The sequence below is a fragment of the Tachypleus tridentatus genome, chromosome 6 (assembly GCF_004210375.1).
Source record: "Tachypleus tridentatus isolate NWPU-2018 chromosome 6, ASM421037v1, whole genome shotgun sequence".
NCBI classification, from domain to species: domain Eukaryota; kingdom Metazoa; phylum Arthropoda; class Merostomata; order Xiphosura; family Limulidae; genus Tachypleus; species Tachypleus tridentatus.
The window spans coordinates 10,215,657-10,234,158 of NC_134830.1; the positions used below are offsets into that span (position 1 = coordinate 10,215,657).

The following is an 18,502-nucleotide window of genomic DNA, read 5'->3' on the forward strand; positions in this document are numbered from 1 at the left end:
TGCACCATCTATCTCCTGCTTCTCTTGCTATCCTTTTGTTTGTTTTTCCTAATGCCTGGTGCCAGGTTATTGTTCTGCCTTTCTCCAAGGCTGGGAAGGATCCCAAGATTCCTTCAAACTACGTCCAATTGCTTTTACGAGCTGTCTCTGAAATACCTCAGAGAGAATGGTTAATGCTTGTGTTGTTTGATTCCTCGAATCAAACAACCTCCTCTTGCCCACCCAGTGTGGGTTCCAACGACAGTGCTCCACCATGGACCATCTGATTTGACTTGAAACGTCAATCAGAGAACCATTTCTCAAATGAAAACATCTTGTATCAATATTCTTTGACATTGAGAAAGCTTACGATACAACATGGAGGTATGGCATTTTGCGAAACCTCCATATATATGGGTTACGTGGCCATTTGCCCATTTTTATTAAAAATTTTTTAATGGGCAAGAGATTTCGAGTTTGTGTTGATTCGACACTTTCCCGTTCTTTTCTACAAGAACTTGGAGTCCCTCAGGGCTGTGTTCTGAGTATCACACTTTTCAGTATAAAAATTGTTGCAATCACTGAACAACTCCCTCTCACTGTTGCAAACAGACTCTATGTCAATGACTTTCACATCTCATCAGTTGTCAAACATGAGGTATATTGAGCAGCAATTACAAACTGCCCTTGGTCGTGTACTGAAGTGGACCATGGCGAACGGCTTTACTTTCTCTTTCTCCAAAACCGTTTGCATTCACTTTTGCTGCCAACGGGGTATTCACCCTTATCCTGAACTCTGTGTTGGTGAAGTTGTGCTGTCTGTGGTCTCTGAGACTAAGTTCTTGGGGCTTATCTTTGACCATAACCTAACCTATATACCACACATCAAGCAGCCGTGAATCAAATGTACAAGAGCACTAAACATCCTCTGTGCCCTCTCTACCACCACTTGGGGAGTGGATCGACGTTCTGTACTAAATGATATATCATGCTTTTATTTGATCAAATCTCGACTGTGGATCACTAGTCTATGGCTCTGTCAAACCATCGGCCTTAAAGATGCTAGATCTTATTCATCATCAAGGTCTTTGGCTCTGTACTGAGGCTTTCTGCACTTCTCCAGTTCAGAGCTTATTCATAGAGTTTCATGAACCTTCTTTGCCCCTCTGCTGTTTGCAACTGTCTTTACTATGTGCTTTGAAACTTCGTTTCTTACAAAAGCATTCCACCTGCCATTGCTCCTTTTGGCCTTCATATTGAGGTGCAGTTAGATGAATTGGGTCTGTCCTTGGATAGCATTGCTGTATCCACTGGTCAGCCCATTCCACCATGGCTTCCTACAGTCCCCAGTTGTGACCTATCTTTAAGTCATGTAAGAAAAGTAAACACTCGTGATTGGAAATACTGTCTGCTATTTGCTGAACATCTTTCGAACCATCTGTATAAATAGGAATGGAAGGATGATCAGGTGACTGTGTGGGCTCTGTTGTGGTTTGGTGGTTGCGCACAGAATCCTCTCTACAGCTTCTTTGTTCACTGCTGAACTGTATGCCATTTCTCTTGCTCTGGATCACATAGAAGCTAAGCAGTACTCCAACTGTACAATTTATACTGACTCGCTTAGCTCTCTACTGGCCCTGGAATTGCTTCACGTTGGTTCACGTTCTGTTCTTGCAGATATTCAAAACCAACTGGCCCATTTCTCTTTAACATCTACTTCTATCCAGTTTTTCTGGATACCGGGCCACGTTGGTATTTGCAGGAATAAGCTCGCCGACACCACAGCTAAGTCTATCTGCTCAGACATTATAGCCGCTGTGCCTATTCCATACATGGACTATGGTCCTGTATTCAAGGCTTAGCTCCGTGCCAGCTGGCAGTCGACTTGGAGTGAGCAATTGTGAAAACAAGCTTTTCTAAAAAAAAAGCCTGTATTGGACTTTGGCCGTCTTGTATCCAGAAGGATCGGAAAGAGGAAGTTGTTCTAACTATACTATACATTGGTCACAGTTTTTTAACTCATCGTTTTCTTTTATCTGGAACTGATGCACCAGTGTGTATTTTATGTAACACACAGATCACAATAAGCCATATTTTACTTTCTTGTCATCATTATGATTCACAACGACGGCACCATTTTAAACGTGTTCTGTCCCAAGGTTTGTCCATAATGTTAGGCAGTGTTATTGGTGATGGTGACACTGTCCACCTTGGTAGTGTTTTTAGTTTTTTAAAGGCCATTAATCTTTTTGATGTCACTTACGTTTGTTAATATATACTTTACACCTTTTAATGTGGCTTCCTTTTAAAAATCACAGCTCATTTAGTTCAATTTGAAATTAGAAACTGACCGTAACATTAAGTAACTCGAAACCAGGACTGGAAAGGCCAACTTCAGGTGACTTATGGTTGTTTTTGTACTTACCTGTTAGTCTTCCTGGCGAGTTATGATTATTACAATTTCACTACAGAAAGTCCTTAACAACTTGAATTACTATAGTTTTTCTCTTGATGCTGTAGACTAGATGCAAACATTGGTTTTATGCTATTTATTTATTTTTTAACTTTGTTTTGTTTTACCTTGATTTCCTTTTACCTTTTTACCGGAGGTTTGGCGCATATAGCCTAGCTGCTTTGTGCCATAAAACACTAAATCAACCAACCAAAATCATTTTCATATCAGGTATTCCACCTCTGTATGTGTTCTTAGTGACTTCTTTAACACGCTGAAGTGGGTACTTTAGGTCAAGAAAAATCTACCCTTTTTCTTCATCCAAATTGACATAATTTTTATAAGAATATTTTTCAAACTCGGAATAAAAAAAAACTATGTTTAGCCACTAACATTGTGCAAGAAATATTGTTTAAAAACATTTTTATTTGTTAGTATCATAATAAATCCGTATTTATAGGCAGCTAAAGTTTATAGTGTTGTTTAAGGAATGTTACCATTTTGTAATTGGGTCATGTCTTTGTGTGTATAAACATAAATATTTAGATATTAAGTTTGGGAGAGAACAATCATATGAAAGTGGTCTAGGTAATAGATGATTGTGAATATTTGGCACGGCGACGTGTCATAATATATGTTCAGCAGTCAGTCATGTACAACCAGTAAGCCTCAAATTTATGATAAAAATGGTGTATACTGGCGAAGTTTGTTTTTTTTCCACATTCCTATAAGTTTGTTCGTTTGAAATTCAAAATCAGTGACGTGTAACAACAGCATTTTAGTTCTGTCTGTCTGACTTACTCATATCAAAGAACGTTTTCATTCAATGCTAGAACTCGCTAGTTCGACTAAACGATAAGGAAACCAATACTGAAAAACAATATATATATATATATAAATGTATGAAACTGGGTTTTTAAACCTCGTTTTATAAGGAAGTTTATATATAAATTGCGTAGAAGCCGATTTGTCATTGTGATTAGCTGAAATAAAGTATTAAAGATTATGTGATTTCGAGAGTTTTGCTCCATACAAAGCAAAGCGTTTGTGAGACAGACGCGGGATTATCTGATTTTTACTGAATTCAAGTTGAGAAAGGTTGAACTATATTGTAAATAACGAAGAATTGCTTGGTACTTTGTTTAGTAATGTGTTGTTATTTATAATTTATTTTAACGACCTTTTGTGCTTGTGTTTTTGATAGTTCAAGTACTACTGTTCTTGTCAGAACCTTTTTGTACAGCTGTTATTGCATTTTTTTTATGAAGTACAATAAATCATTAACTATTTAGTTGTGTTTGAAGTTCACGTGCTGTTCTTATCAGACAGCTTTGTCTTGGGAAGGCCTGAAATTTTCTCCCCATTAACCTGTAGGACTTTGAATAAAAACGGTGGTAGGATTAGCAAAGAGTCGAGATTACTAAAACGTGTAGCGGTGGTAGGATTAACAAGGGGTTGAGATAACTAAAAAACGTAGCGGTGGTAGGATTAGCAAAGAGTTGAGATAACTAAAACGTGTAGCGATGGTAGGATTAGCAAAGGGTTGACATTACTAAAACGTGTAGCGGTGGTAGGATTAGCAAAGGGTTGACATTACTAAAACGTGTAACGGTGGTAGGATTAGCAAAGGGTTGACATTACTAAAACGTGTAACTGTGGTAGGATTAGCAAAGAGTCGAGATTACTAAAACGTGTAGCGGTGGTAGGATTAGCAAAGAGTCGAGATTACTAAAACGTGTAGCGGTGGTAGGATTAGCAAAGGGTTGACGTTACTAAAATGTGTAGCGGTGGTAGGATTAGCAAAGGGTTGTCATTACTAAAACGTGTAACGGTGGTAGGATTAGCAAAGAGCCGACATTACCAAAACGTGTAGCGGTGGTAGGATTAGCAAAGGGTTGACATTACTAAAACGTAACGGTGGTAGGATTAGCAAAGAGTTGAGATTACTAAAACGTGTAGCGGTGGTAGGATTAGCAAAGGGTTGACATTACTAAAACGCGTAACGGTGGTAGGATTAGCAAAGAGTTAAGATTACTAAAACGCGTAGCGGTGGTAGGATTAGCAAAGGGTTGACATAACCAAAACGCAGCGGTGGTAGGATCAGCAAAGAGCCGAGATAACTAAAAGCGCAGCGGCGGCAGGATTAGCAAGGGGTTGAGATAACCAAAAGCGCAGCGGTGGCAGGATCAACAAGGGCCGAGATAACTAAAAGCGCAGCGGTGGCAGGATCAGCAAGGGTTGAGATAACCAAAAGCGCAGCGGTGGCAGGATCAACAAAGGGTTGACATTACTAAAACGCGTAACGGTGGTAGGATTAGCAAAGGGTTGTCATTACTAAAACGTAACGCGGTGGTAGGATTCAGCAAAGAGTTGACATTACTAAAAACGTAGCGGTGGTAGGATTAGCAAAGAGTTGACATTACTAAAACGTGTAACGGTGGTAGGATTAGCAAAGAGTTGAGATTACTAAAACGTGTAGCGGTGGTAGGATTAGCAAAGGGTTGACATTACTAAAACGTGTAACGGTGGTAGGATTAGCAAAGAGTCGAGATTACTAAAACTTGTACCGGTGGTAGGATTAGCAAAGAGTCGAGATTACTAAAACTTGTACCGGTGGTAGGATTAGCAAAGGGTTGACATTACTAAAACGTGTAACGGTGGTAGGATTAGCAAAGGGTTGACATTACTAAAAACGTAACCGTGGTAGGATTAGCAAAGAGTCGAGATTACTAAAACGTGTAGCGGTGGTAGGATTAGCAAAGAGTCGAGATTACTAAAACGTGTAGCGGTGGTAGGATTAGCAAAGGGTTGACGTTACTAAAATGTGTAGCGGTGGTAGGATTAGCAAAGGGTTGTCATTACTAAAACGTGTAACGGTGGTAGGATTAGCAAAGAGTTGACATTACTAAAACGTGTAGCGGTGGTAGGATTAGCAAAGGGTTGAAATTACTAAAACGTGTAACGGTGGTAGGATTAGCAAAGAGTTGAGATTACTAAAACGTGTAGCGGTGGTAGGATTAGCAAAGGGTTGACATTACTAAAACGTGTAACGGTGGTAGGATTAGCAAAGAGTTAAGATTACTAAAACGTGTAACGGTGGTAGGATTAGCAAAGGGTTGAGATAACTAAAAAACGTAGCGGTGGTAGGATTAGCAAAGGTTGAGATAACTAAAAAGCGTAGCGGTGGTAGGATTAGCAAGGGGTTGAGATAACTCAAAAGCGTAGCGGTGGTAGGATTAACAAGGGTTGAGATAACTCAAAAGCGTAGCGGTGGTAGGATTAGCAAGGGGTTGAGATAACTCAAAAGCGTAGCGGTGGTAGGATTAACAAAGGGTTGACATTACTAAAACGTGTAACGGTGGTAGGATTAGCAAAGGGTTGTCATTACTAAAACGTGTAACGGTGGTAGGATTAGCAAAGAGTTGACATTACTAAAACGTGTAGCGGTGGTAGGATTAGCAAAGAGTTGACATTACTAAAACGTGTAACGGTGGTAGGATTAGCAAAGAGTTGAGATTACTAAAACGTGTAGCGGTGGTAGGATTAGCAAAGGGTTGACATTACTAAAACGTGTAACGGTGGTAGGATTAGCAAAGAGTCGAGATTACTAAAACTTGTACCGGTGGTAGGATTAGCAAAGAGTCGAGATTACTAAAACTTGTACCGGTGGTAGGATTAGCAAAGAGTTGATTACTAAAACGTGTAGCGGTGGTAGGATCAGCAAAGAGTTGACTAATTTCAAAAATAAGTACAACATATATTGATTGCTTATAAAACTACAATATGCTGAAATGTATCTTTGGTTTTTTAATAAAACAGTAAAATTCATTTGTTCATTAAAACGTCAGTGTGAAGCTGGTTGTCCAATGAAACAGCGGAGAATATTAAAACGTTTGTTCTTCAGTCTGATGTACTTTAGAGAGACATGAATTGGAGAAACTTGGTATTTATTTATAGGACGATATTAATTCCTTAATTTACCAACTTTATTATTTATAATTTCTCCTAACGACCATGTTCTGTATGTTTTGTGTATATGTCAGGTTCCACTCTTATTGTTTTGTTTGGTTGTTACTGCTTTTTGTTTTATTATAAAATACTGGAAACTACTAAAACTTAGCTCGTTGTTTCAATAAAACAGTTGAAATTACTTAAGCGTGCAACAGTTGTTTTTTAGCATAACAACATTTTGGAAATTACTAAAACGTTCAGCTGGTTCTTTCAACAAATTTGATCTTCCCGGTGGCGCATCGTTAAACACTAGACTTATAACAGTAAAAACAGTGTTTTGGCACTCGTGATGGGCACAACACACATCAGCTGTTGTGTAGCCTTGTGTTTCATATCAAGCGAACAATAAACAGTGTTTTACTGAATGAAATTACTACTGTTTTTAACAGGCAGCAAAACTTTATGTAGTCATTAAGAGTATTTGGCAATTCACAAACGAAACAGTTTTGCGAGATACGAACACGGCGGACTTCTACACGTGAACATTTATTTGTAATCGTACAAACTTTATGTTGTTAATTTTAATGAACACGACTACCCAAAGCTTCTGTACTTATCGAAGTTATTTGTAAAACGCGGACATAAATTTTGATTATTGAAAAATTGTTATGGTTGTGTATGCTTTTGTGCAGTGTTTTCCGTTGGCTGAATATCTTTTAATAAAGAACGCGTGAGTGTAGTTGGTTTGTTATTGTGACACGCTATGGCCTGTTAAAGAGACTAACTGTATATGTTACACAACGGGAAACCAGTACTTGAAAGCGACAGTAATACTCACCAATTTATTCGAAGTAGAAGTAAACGCTTCTCAGAAAATCAAGTCTGGTTTATGTTGGGGCTTTACATTGAAAAGAGGTTTTTCAAGGATCTTCGTGCGCACCAAAAAAAAACGTCACTGTATGACGTCACATGTATAAGGATTACTTCAGAATGCCCTTTTATGACGTGAGCGACGACTTAATATAGCAGTGGATGGTTTTCATATCTTCGTGGTTGTTTATTTCTTCTTCGATGCAGCTCGTGCCAAAACACTTAGCTCTTAATTTAACTTTTAACACAAAGGTTCCTTGTTTTTTCCTTATCCATTAGGTGGTTGCTTAGCAACACTGACATATTACTGCATCCTGGAACACACGTTATCACTAAATAAACATTGGAGTAGGTCATTGAGCAATAGCTAGAATCCTTTATTTCTCTAAGTGTGATCTTGTGAAGGAAGAACCAGTTTAGTGTAGAGAATATAATCAATATTAGATATTACTAAAAATGTTAATACTAAATACGTACGTGGATGTTCTACGAGTTTAGAAAAAAACTAACTATTCAACATTGTTAAAAGTTATTTCGGTTTTGTTAAGAGTTATTATTTCTACTTATTGCTAGTAATTGTTCGGTTTGATTTTAGAACACATCTCAAGTTATTAATAGAAATTATTTGGTTTAACTTGAAGCTGTTGTTTTTCCTTAATGTTTAAAGAACTTGTATTTTAACTAACGACGTTTTATCTATCGGGCTCGTTTCGTTTTATTTGAAACTATATTTTTTAAAGATATTGAAATTAATTGTTTGGTTTGTCGTTTCTTTAGTTATTTCTAGAAGTTCGGCTCGATTTGGAGCAGTGATCTCTCAAGCTATAACAAGCAGATATTTGTTTCGAATCGAAGCTCTCTTTTATTATTCATTAATTTCTCATGTTTGAGCCGAAGTCATCGCTTTTAATGTTCATCTTTCATTGCTGAGTGAAAAATGTTAAAATAATTCATAGTTTGTGAACCCGTGTTTACTTGTTCATTGTCCGGCTTTATCAGTTTCATTTGTCATTGCAAGCGTTGGGATAATAAAGTGAATTTTGTTAATAGTTTGTTCAAAAAAAGAACCATTAGTTATTCATCAGTCTAAAACTGACGGTTTTTAGAATTGTACACATCGAACAATCGTATAGTTTACTTCGAATGAAACATATATAAAGTTTCAATGCTTTTGAGTAAAATCACGAATTTCGGTATTGTGTTCTGTACGTTGTCTTGAAATACCTCTGTATGCGATATACCAGCTCCTTATTGGTACTGGAAACAAATGGACATGATCGAGGTTTGGGATCTCCTGTGCTCCTTCAGAGGCTGGACCTTTGAAACTTTTCCTTGGGAGTTATTTTTTCTCTGTGGTGACCACGTAAGTATTGTTTTTTCCGTAACTGATTTCATTTGGATCACTTAATTATTGTAACAACAATTAACTGTACTGATAACAAAAGTCGTGTAATTTTAACGCTATCTCTGTTGACCATATAAATAAGGTGCACAGAGGAGATTTCATAAATTATGTTAACCATAGAAAAAGAAACCGGTACTTGATCCACGTAGGTAATTTTTTCATAACGGAATTAACGATTGTCACGTAAAATGGTATATTCTTTGTATGTACACTAATCACGTATTCCATCATTGTTAGCGGAGTACATGCTGTTTGTTCAAACTTCGTCGTCAAAATGTAATGCCCACTTCATCACTTATAATTTGAATTTGTTCTGTTGCTTTTAACGCACAGCTTTATCTGTTAGAGCGAAATATATACTACACTTGCAGAAACATAAATTGTTAGTGGTGAAACTACACAAATTAAATAATGCAATTACTCTTGGTGAAAATTACGTGTTTTTTTTCTGTAAATATAGTCACGAATTGGAATTTACACTAATCATATAAATATCGTAGTCATTTTTAGAGTGTATTACAGTTGCTATGTTAGTAATGTAATCTTTGTTAAAGCAGGCTGTATCGACCAGTAAGTGGTAGTATAGAAACAGAACCAGCAATATATATATAAAGTAGTCTAATAATTCTTAACAGAGTATGGAACAGATTAGACAGGCCTGCGAATTTAAACTTCATAAAAGTTTTAGTTTTATAAATGTATTTTCCATAATTCAGTCAAGTAGGTTTCCAAAATAATACTATTTTTTTCTGTCATGTTAGGATTTTTTTACAAATCTGGAAGAAAAATAAACTCTTAGATCAAATTATTGTTTCATTTACAACAATGAATATTTTTTATCGTTTTAGTTCTAGAACGATCAATAAGTCTCGCACATCGCGAGAGATTCATAGCTTGTGGTTGTCAGCATTTTAAGTATAACAAAATGTGATTGGATATCATTGAAAATTATTCACTTGTAAAAGTACACATATATATCGTTTTGTGAAAAATCTGTGTATGTTGGAGAAAAATCAGTACTTTTAGAAACAGTATATTGGAATTACCGTAAAACATGTAAAAAGTTCAAGATAATAAAACCACCGCATGTCTTTGTTATTATTTGTTGGCTTACTGGAATTACCGTAAAACATGTAAAAATTTCAAGATAATAAAACTACCGCATGTCTTTGTTATTATTTGTTGGCTTCGCACATGCTCTGGTAATTATTTAAAAGCGCTGGAATTTAAAAATCAAATTACAGGCCTTGAACATCTTGGAAAGACTCGGGGGGTGCAGAGGTGCTACAGAAAGTGCCTAAATTATTGGCAGTCTAATTCTTGGCTTGCTTTTTTTTTTTTTTTGAGAGGAGTGAGGGATGATCAGATAATTAAAAATATATAAATTTATTTTAATCTAAAAATATTTTCCTTATACGTTCAGGTTGTGTGACGAAAACGTGCCAGTGACACAATAGAAAAGTATTTGCGCGTGCGCTGTCTGTGCTAATGTAACCGCCCATATAACTTTGTAAAACAGTTTAAAACATTAATGTGGGCAAATTCGATCCATTTCAGTGGTTCGATTTTATTTGTATTAGATATACTAAACTGAACTTTTGGTTACAAAGGGTTAATTGAAGGGAAAGCTACTAGATACATAAGGTTATCTTTGTAATTATGCTTCTTAAACTTGAAATAAAATATAGGTTTGCAAATTATGACATTTTAGTTTTAAAAAAAAATCCCGGGTAGACATGAATATTAACTATTTAACATGGTTTAGCCAACATTTTTAAAACCTTACAAAAACGTATCAGTTGTAGCTGGTAAGAATTACAAACCACAACCCAATCTCCCTCTCAGTAATAATAAATTGAATTATTTGTTTATTGCGATAATCCGTGCGAGTTACTTTCTGCATGTAGATTTGAGTTGGAAATTCTAGAATGATTGTCGTGCCTAATTTAAAAGTTCAGATTATTGAGCTCTGTACTTCTGTTTTATTTGTTAGTTGAATGAATGGAAAACCAGATTGAAACGGAAATGATTTGATTTTCGTGATTTACCATAATGGGAAGTTCAAAAACACGGAATAGTTCATGTTCAGGAGCATGGTATCTGTAGAAAACCGTACACCGGCACCAAACACGCGCGTGTTTCAGTGTGGTTGAAACCTTGGGTTCAAAGTTCAATTACTTATTTAGCGTTACGTAAATAAATAAAATACTTTATTTCAAATTTGAATTGGTTTTACGATGTGCTATATCGTTTGTGCCCAGTGAGGTTTAAGCAGACATAGAGCAAGTTGTAAGCTGAAATTTGAAGTACAAAAAACTATAACATTCGTAACACGGTGGAGGCGTTGCTTAGGAGTTGGTATGAAAGGAGTTCATTAACATGAGAAACCTCGAACTGACATAATTACAGGATGTAAGAGAAGGTTTTTGTAGGTCAAGAGAAATCAGAGATCGTTTAGTAAGACTTATGAAAACTGTCATAAATAGTTCCAGTGAGAATGAATATACTGTAGCCTGCCATCGTGACGTAAAAAAAAACATCCAACAGTGTGTGGAACAATGGACTATAGTTTCAAATGTCCGATATAAAACTACCGTGGAGTACTATTCGATAGCTTTCTAACTTTCTGGATAGTAGAAGGGCACATTTTCTGACTATTTTAGTCCAGAGTCAAAATGATCTGGAAGGTGTAGTGGTTAGCTCTGTACTGTTCATCTGATCAAAATTCCTGTTTCATCTCCCATTTGTAGATGTTATGGTTATATGGAAAGGTTCAAACACTCCGGTTTTAGCAGCAACTAACTTATAAGTAGGTCTGAACAAAATAAAACTTATTGTAACACATTGAGAATAAAAAACTTAATGGTTCAAAATTGAAAATGATGTTATTCATAGAAACAAGTAAACAGCCCTCTGAAAACTATACTTTAAACACAACTCTTTTCCAGGTAGCTACATTAGCAAGATGTTTAGAGTCTAACTTAAGACTTAAAATTAAACTGGATTAAACACATAAATGTAGTTAAAAATAAAACATGGCAAAAAGCCAACTATGGTTGATGTCTGACTAAGAATGTTAGGGACACAAGAAAAGTAAATATAAAAATATCTATAGAACTTACATTTGTTCGGTGGTAGAGTATGCCTGCAATCTATAGAACTTGCATTTGTTCGGTGGTAGAGTATGCCTGCCCAGTGTCAATAAACGTAACAAAACCACAGACAATTCAGATTATAATAATCACTACAACATAGAGTTCAGGAACTATAAATATATCATTTTTACTTAGTTAGACAAATATTGTGTTCAGTTGCTAGACAAGTTTCTAACATTATATGAAAAATTCAAATAAAAATACTTTATTAAATTCACTAGAAAAGTTTTTCATCAGAGAGGAAATGTTCAGAAATAAAAGAGGTAGAAGTACTCGGGTGAAGTGGGCCTTTTTTTGACAAAAAAAAAAAACTATGAGAAGGCAGCTAAAATTGTGGTACTATCACTGGCAGATTTTCATTCCTGTTTATTATACATGGTGGACGTAAGCCTAATTAATTCATTGTATGCATTATGCCCACCCAATATATGGCAAACGAACAACCAATAAATAAATATACCATTAGTTTTATTTTGAAACTGTTATATGTCAAAATAAAATTATATTTATATATATCTGTACAAAGAAAATAATTGTTTGTGAGAAAAACTTTGCTTTCAAGTAAGTAAAGTGATAGAGTTAAGTGATAATAAAGGAAAAAAAAAAGGCTTTTCTATTCATGGTGGTTACTAGAAAAGGCCTATTGGTATATGTGTAAAACCATGGAAACTTGTACCAAACATGGAAAGACTGCTCAAATCTGAAAAACATCATTTTCGTAACAAGTAGTAACAACATTGTGATCAAAACTATTATCATATGGTGCTCTGAAACTCCAAGATAAACTTTTCACCAAATTAATTATGACAAACAGAACCAAACCAAATGTCATTTCATGTTAGACCTACAGATTCCTGTGCAAAATAAAATGTGTATTTTGAGGCAAATAAATGGAACTGTTTTTATGTGCAAAGAACTATATGTTCAACACTAAAGGTGCAAAGTTTAGTGTTCATTGACAAAATAATTTTAGGACCAGAAATAAATGACTTTATGATGCTAAATTTGTTATTTTTCTTTAACAGAACACTCAGTGTTTTGCCCTACACTAGATAACAAACTGTAACTGACATAACAAAACTTCAATGGGATAAGATCATGTATAGTTACGACTGAAAGTGTTCGTACCCCTGAGTCCTGAGTTGTTTTTTGCTAACACACATCTACATAATTTTTTTTATGTAAATTAAACGACAAACTGTTTATATACAAAACCAAAAATAGGAGAAGCAGAAAGTGTTCATAGAGTTTAGAACGTGTGAAAAAACTGATATTTCTGTAAAAATTTTGTTTAGTTTGGCGAATAAACGTCATTATACCATTCCCAAACTAGACACTGGGTTCATAATTATTGGAATTTAGCCAGCAAAAAATGTACTTCCGGCAATTTAGCACCGTCTCCGTCATTATCTGCTTGGTCATCATGGCGAACAGGAAACAACTGTCCAGTGATTTAAAAAATCGAATTATTGTAAAGTACAAGTCTCGTGTGTCTCTTTCCGGTATTGCTACACAACTTAATGTACCGAAATCTACTGTTCAAAGCATAATTGCCAAGTTTAAGCTTACAGGATCAACTGCTAACCTCCCTCGTTCCAGATGCCCCACTAAAATTCCAGAGAAAACCAAGAGGAAGGTTCTCGGAGAAGTTAGTAGGAACCCTCGTTTAACATGTAATGACATACAAAAACTGGTATGGGAAACTGGGGTTGAAGTAAGCACCTCTACAGTTACAAACATGTTACACTCTTCTGGGTTCAAAGCATGCCATCCTTGTAGAACTCCATATTTAAAGCCTATTCATTTAGAAGCAAGATTGAGATGTGTAAGAAAGCATGTAGATAAACCCTTTATCTATTGGAAGAGTATTCTTTTGTCAGACGAGACTAAATGGAGCTTTTTGGCCACAATGATGTTCCCAATATTTTCCGTAAGAAGGGGGAACAAAATCTTCAAAAGAACATTGTCCCCACAGTTAAACACGAAGGTGGCTTAATCATGCTATGGGGTTTCTTCAGCTCTTCTGATGTAGGCAAGCTTCACCACGTCAACGGAATCATGAAAAAAGAAGAGTACGTTGATATGTTAGGCACTTGTATCAAGAATGATGCTTGGAACTTGCGGCTTGGGCACTGTTAGATCTTCCAGCACAACAATGACCCTAAGTACACATCGAAATATGTCCAATCCTGATTGCAGAGGAACCATATAATTGTTCTGGAGTGGGCATCGCAGTCACCCGATCTCAACCTAATTAAAAGCGTTTGGAATGAGTTGAAGACAAGTGTTCATCAGCGTCATCTGAAAAACTTGCAAGAATTCTGTAAAGAATAAGAAAATACCAGTCGAGTACTGTCAAAAGATCATGGAGGGCTATGAGGAGAGATTGTGCCAAGTAATTCACCTGAAAGGCTACACAACTGACCATTAAAGTAGATGCACAAACACTTTCTACCCCTCCTGTGTTTGGTTATTTGTTTATAAATAGTTTATTTGTCGTTCAATGTACATAAAAATTTATGTAGATGTGTGTTAGTATAATATTCATAATAGACTGTACTTTCATTATCCTAATCGTGATACTTTTTAAGTTATAAGGAAAAAACTACTCACAACGCAGGGGTACGAATTCTTTCTGTCGTAACTGTGTTTCTGGTATTAAAATGTCTTTTGTACATCAGTGCTCACTCCAGAAATTGAAAATAAAGAGATAAGTGTAGTAAATATATGGTCATGGTTGAAAAGGATGTGGAAATGTTATCTCATGCACACTTTAGCAGAATACATGTTCAATACAATTACGGCATAACCAACTTTTAAAGAGTACAGTTACAAGAAAATAAGCCTGTGTGAAAGGAAATATAAGTAAATAAGAGAAGTAGTCCAAAGTAAACCTAACCCATCTGTTGGTAAATATGCATGTAAACAATGATATTGTCTCATCAGTCCATTAGTATGTTTAGTGATATGCCTAATCTGGTCTGATCTCAAGTCCATGGCAATTGTTAGGCTTTCAGTCAAAGATAAGGCAGCAAGCAGTATGTCTGCCACAAAGAGTTTAGTGGACAGCAGTATGTCTGTCATCATTTTACCATCAGTTTTTTTTTTTGTTATGGTATGAATGCCTTTTAGGTGCTGGCAAAGGATGATTATGATCATTTTATTTCTCGTAAGGGATTATGTTGACACGACATTCTTAAAATTGTCCCTTAAGGATATTCAAGAATTACATAATTTCAACTACACTATTATTTGTTACATCTATGCTCGGCAGGTAAGATGTCAAAGCCAGAAGGAATCTTAGATTAAATTCACAACCAGCACCTCTTCTACCACCAGTTCCAAAGTCATGAGGGATAAAGTTTGGAAGGTCAGTGGACAGTGCACTTCCATCCCTCTTTCAGTTGTGCTCTTTGATGGCCAGGAAGCTGTTGATGCCCTGAGCCATCACCAGTGTTCTCAGTGAAAGCTCTTCTTGTGCATCTAACACTTCTGTTTCATCCCCCACCTTCTTAACCATCAGACTTGGGCAGAGTGATCATCTCTATGACTGTAATTGCCCCTTTACACTGGTGGAACTCATGTTGGCTCTTTCATTGGTGTGGCAGTACATTGGTCAAATCTGATGATATACATTATGAGATGCTGTGCCATCTCTCTCCTGCTTGTCTTATCATTCTTCTGGTTGTTTTTAACCAGATGTAGCAGGAGAATGTTTTTCCTGATGCATGGCACCAGGATATTGTTTTACCTTTCTCTAAACTGGGGAAAGATCTCAAGATTCCTTCAAACTACCATCCAGTTGCATTGATGAACTGTCTCTGTAAAACCTTAGAAATGATGGTTAACACAAATCTTGTTTGGTTCGTTGAATTAAGTAACCTCTTCTCGCCCATTCAATGTGTTCTGATGGCAGAATATAACCTTTCAGCACTGTTAACTTGTACAGGTTGTATTTATTTTTGTTTTTAATTGTACATCTGTAAATGATATGTGGCTAAAACATATTGTAAAATAATCTAAGAGAAAAGATACTTATGAAACATTTAGTCATCATGTATTAAACGTAGTTGAGTGTCAGTGCTTTCAACAGCCAAGAAACATTGTGGACTGGTACCAAACCAAGGACCAGCATTTGGAAACCTCTGCTATAAAAATCACCTGTTAAGACTGATCACTTGCACAACAGCTAATTTCATGTTTTCTGACTTCACTTTCTTTGTTTAAGATACAACAGTTGCCTCTTTCTTTTCTTCATCAGTAGCTTACACAGGCTGTTTTAGAACCCAATAGGGAAAGATAAATTATTTTTATCTCTCAGTTGTTATAATACAGCTGTGAAGCACACTAGAAATCACATATTGAGGCTAACTTTACATCATCATTCAGTGCAGTAAATGTGTTTTTCTGCACTGAACTTCACTTGTGCTTGCTTGGTTGAGTGTGTTTGTATTTCGTCCAGCAGAGGCTTCAAATTTTCTACAAATTATGAGGTACTGTGATGTAACAATACTCAAATAGCGAGAAAGTTTTAGAGGTTTTAAGAAAGATGACATCAAAAATAATATAACAGATTGAGATAGACACAACATACGATTTTACCAAGTTATATAAAATTTGTTATAATGATTGCCTTTAAAATAATTACATTTTTTAATACTTTAGGTGTAAAAATAAAATACTCATAAATTATTAGATCACTAAATTAATTAAATAATAAATCTTATAAAAATTCTTGTAGATCCAACACAGTAATATTAGAATATGTTTGTTTCCTTTTCTTAACTATGGTATACAGTTCATACATACATGTGTTCTTGTTTTAATGTGATATACAGCAAGCAGTTAGCATAGAAATCATTAACATGTGTTAACATTTTAATAAAACTGTGTTATCAGACTGGATGTGAAAATGTATTTCCTTTTTTTAATTTTCCAAAAGTGTGTAAAAAATACTTAAGGCATGAAATGTTTGTACCTTTGTGAATTCCACACTTTAGTAAGAAATGCAAAGTTTTGTTTTTTATGTTGTTACTTACAAGTTATTTTAGCTCGTGGAAAATATTTTGTAAGTTTTAAAATTATGGCTTATGTTATGTGGTGTGTAATTCCTGTGTGGTTTAATGTTGTGACATGCCTTTATCCTGTATGCTTTCAAATTATGACTTTTTGTACCTTATGTAAAATATCCTCTACAATGTGTCATGAAATGTCTCAGTTGTTGTACAATATCCTGTAAGTTACTGGTCATGACTTGTTCTACCTGATGTGAGAATTAAACAGTATACGTCATATGAATTACTAATGGTAGTTTTTAGTAGGTTTGTATGTATCACATGGCATTGTAATAAAATACTTAATTTGAAAAGTAGTACATTTAACCAGCCCAACCCTTGTAAGTATTGCAGGGCAATGTGGTAAAAACTGTATATCAACTGAAGTACTAAAAGTAGGGTATTTAACCTGTCCAAACCTTGTAAGTATTGCAGGGCAATGTAGTAAAAACTGTACATCAACTGAAGTAATAAAAATAGTGTATTTAACCTGCCCAAACCTTGTAAGTATTGCAGGGCAATATAGTAAAAACTGTACATCAACTGAAGTACTAAAAGTAGTGTATTTAACCAGCCCAAACCTTGTAAGTATTGCAGGGCAATATAGTAAAAACTGTACATCAACTGAAGTACTAAAAGTAGTGTATTTAACCTGCCCAAACCTTGTAAGTATTGCAGGGCAATGTAGTAAAAACTGTACATCAACTGAAGTACTAAAAGTAGTGTATTTAATTTATACCAGTTTGTTGAAATATGAATAAGCTGCTCATATTTGCAGAAAATTATTATTTCAATCCTTCAAATTTTATGTCATAGAACTGTACGTTTTCATGTATTTATATAAATTTAATTTAAAAAGAAAAGACAATTCTGTATCTGAAGTTAGTAATAATTTGATTGTGGTTTTTAAGGCATATTTACAAAACTTAATGGTAGGAAATTGTGTTTTATTTTGTTCTTTTTATTATTAGCAGAATTTGGCTGTATGCCAATAATAGAATTATGTGGTATTGCACATACATGTACTAACATTTTTACATCATTTGTTTAGACATGTAGCCTTTCTACTAATCTCTGTAACTTATAGGCTAATTTATTTACACACGTTATTTAAATACAGTATATTAAAACTTAGAAATAATGTTCAGTAAGTAAGGATTTAAGTGAGTGTAATATTTTGCATCAGTGATCTATGGTTCTTAAGTATAAGTTGTGGACTTTCAATTTTCAAAATTTCGGTATTAATGATGAACTGAATGTTTTTTAAGCCCAGAACAGAAAGATATGCAATTAGAATAAATGTCTATAAATGTAAAATTAAGTAAAAATTAAGAGTAAGAAAGAACCATTAGATGTAAAAGCTGTTACATTTTTACTAAATTATTACCAAAAATTCATTTCAGGATACAAATAAAAAATTTAATTGGTGGAGCATACCCAACACGTCCTTGTGAGATTTGAATCTTGGATGCTTCATGTATTTAAAACATTTGAAAACTATGGACTCTCTTATATTTTTATAATTTGTGTGATGCAGTTTTCATTCTACTGCAGAAGTCTTTGTTTCTGTTTTTTTTATGTATTTCTTGCTTGTTTAATACATTGAGATATTCAGATAAAAAAATGAATTCAAGCT

General features: G+C 35.1%; 1 protein-coding gene across 7 annotated transcripts in view; it reads left to right on the forward strand.

Annotated features, from left to right (window-relative positions):
- Positions 1-18,502, forward strand: part of Ptpmeg (protein tyrosine phosphatase Meg) — a 171,457-nt gene that overhangs the window by 110,194 nt on the left and 42,761 nt on the right. The gene's annotated exons all lie outside the window — the stretch shown is intronic.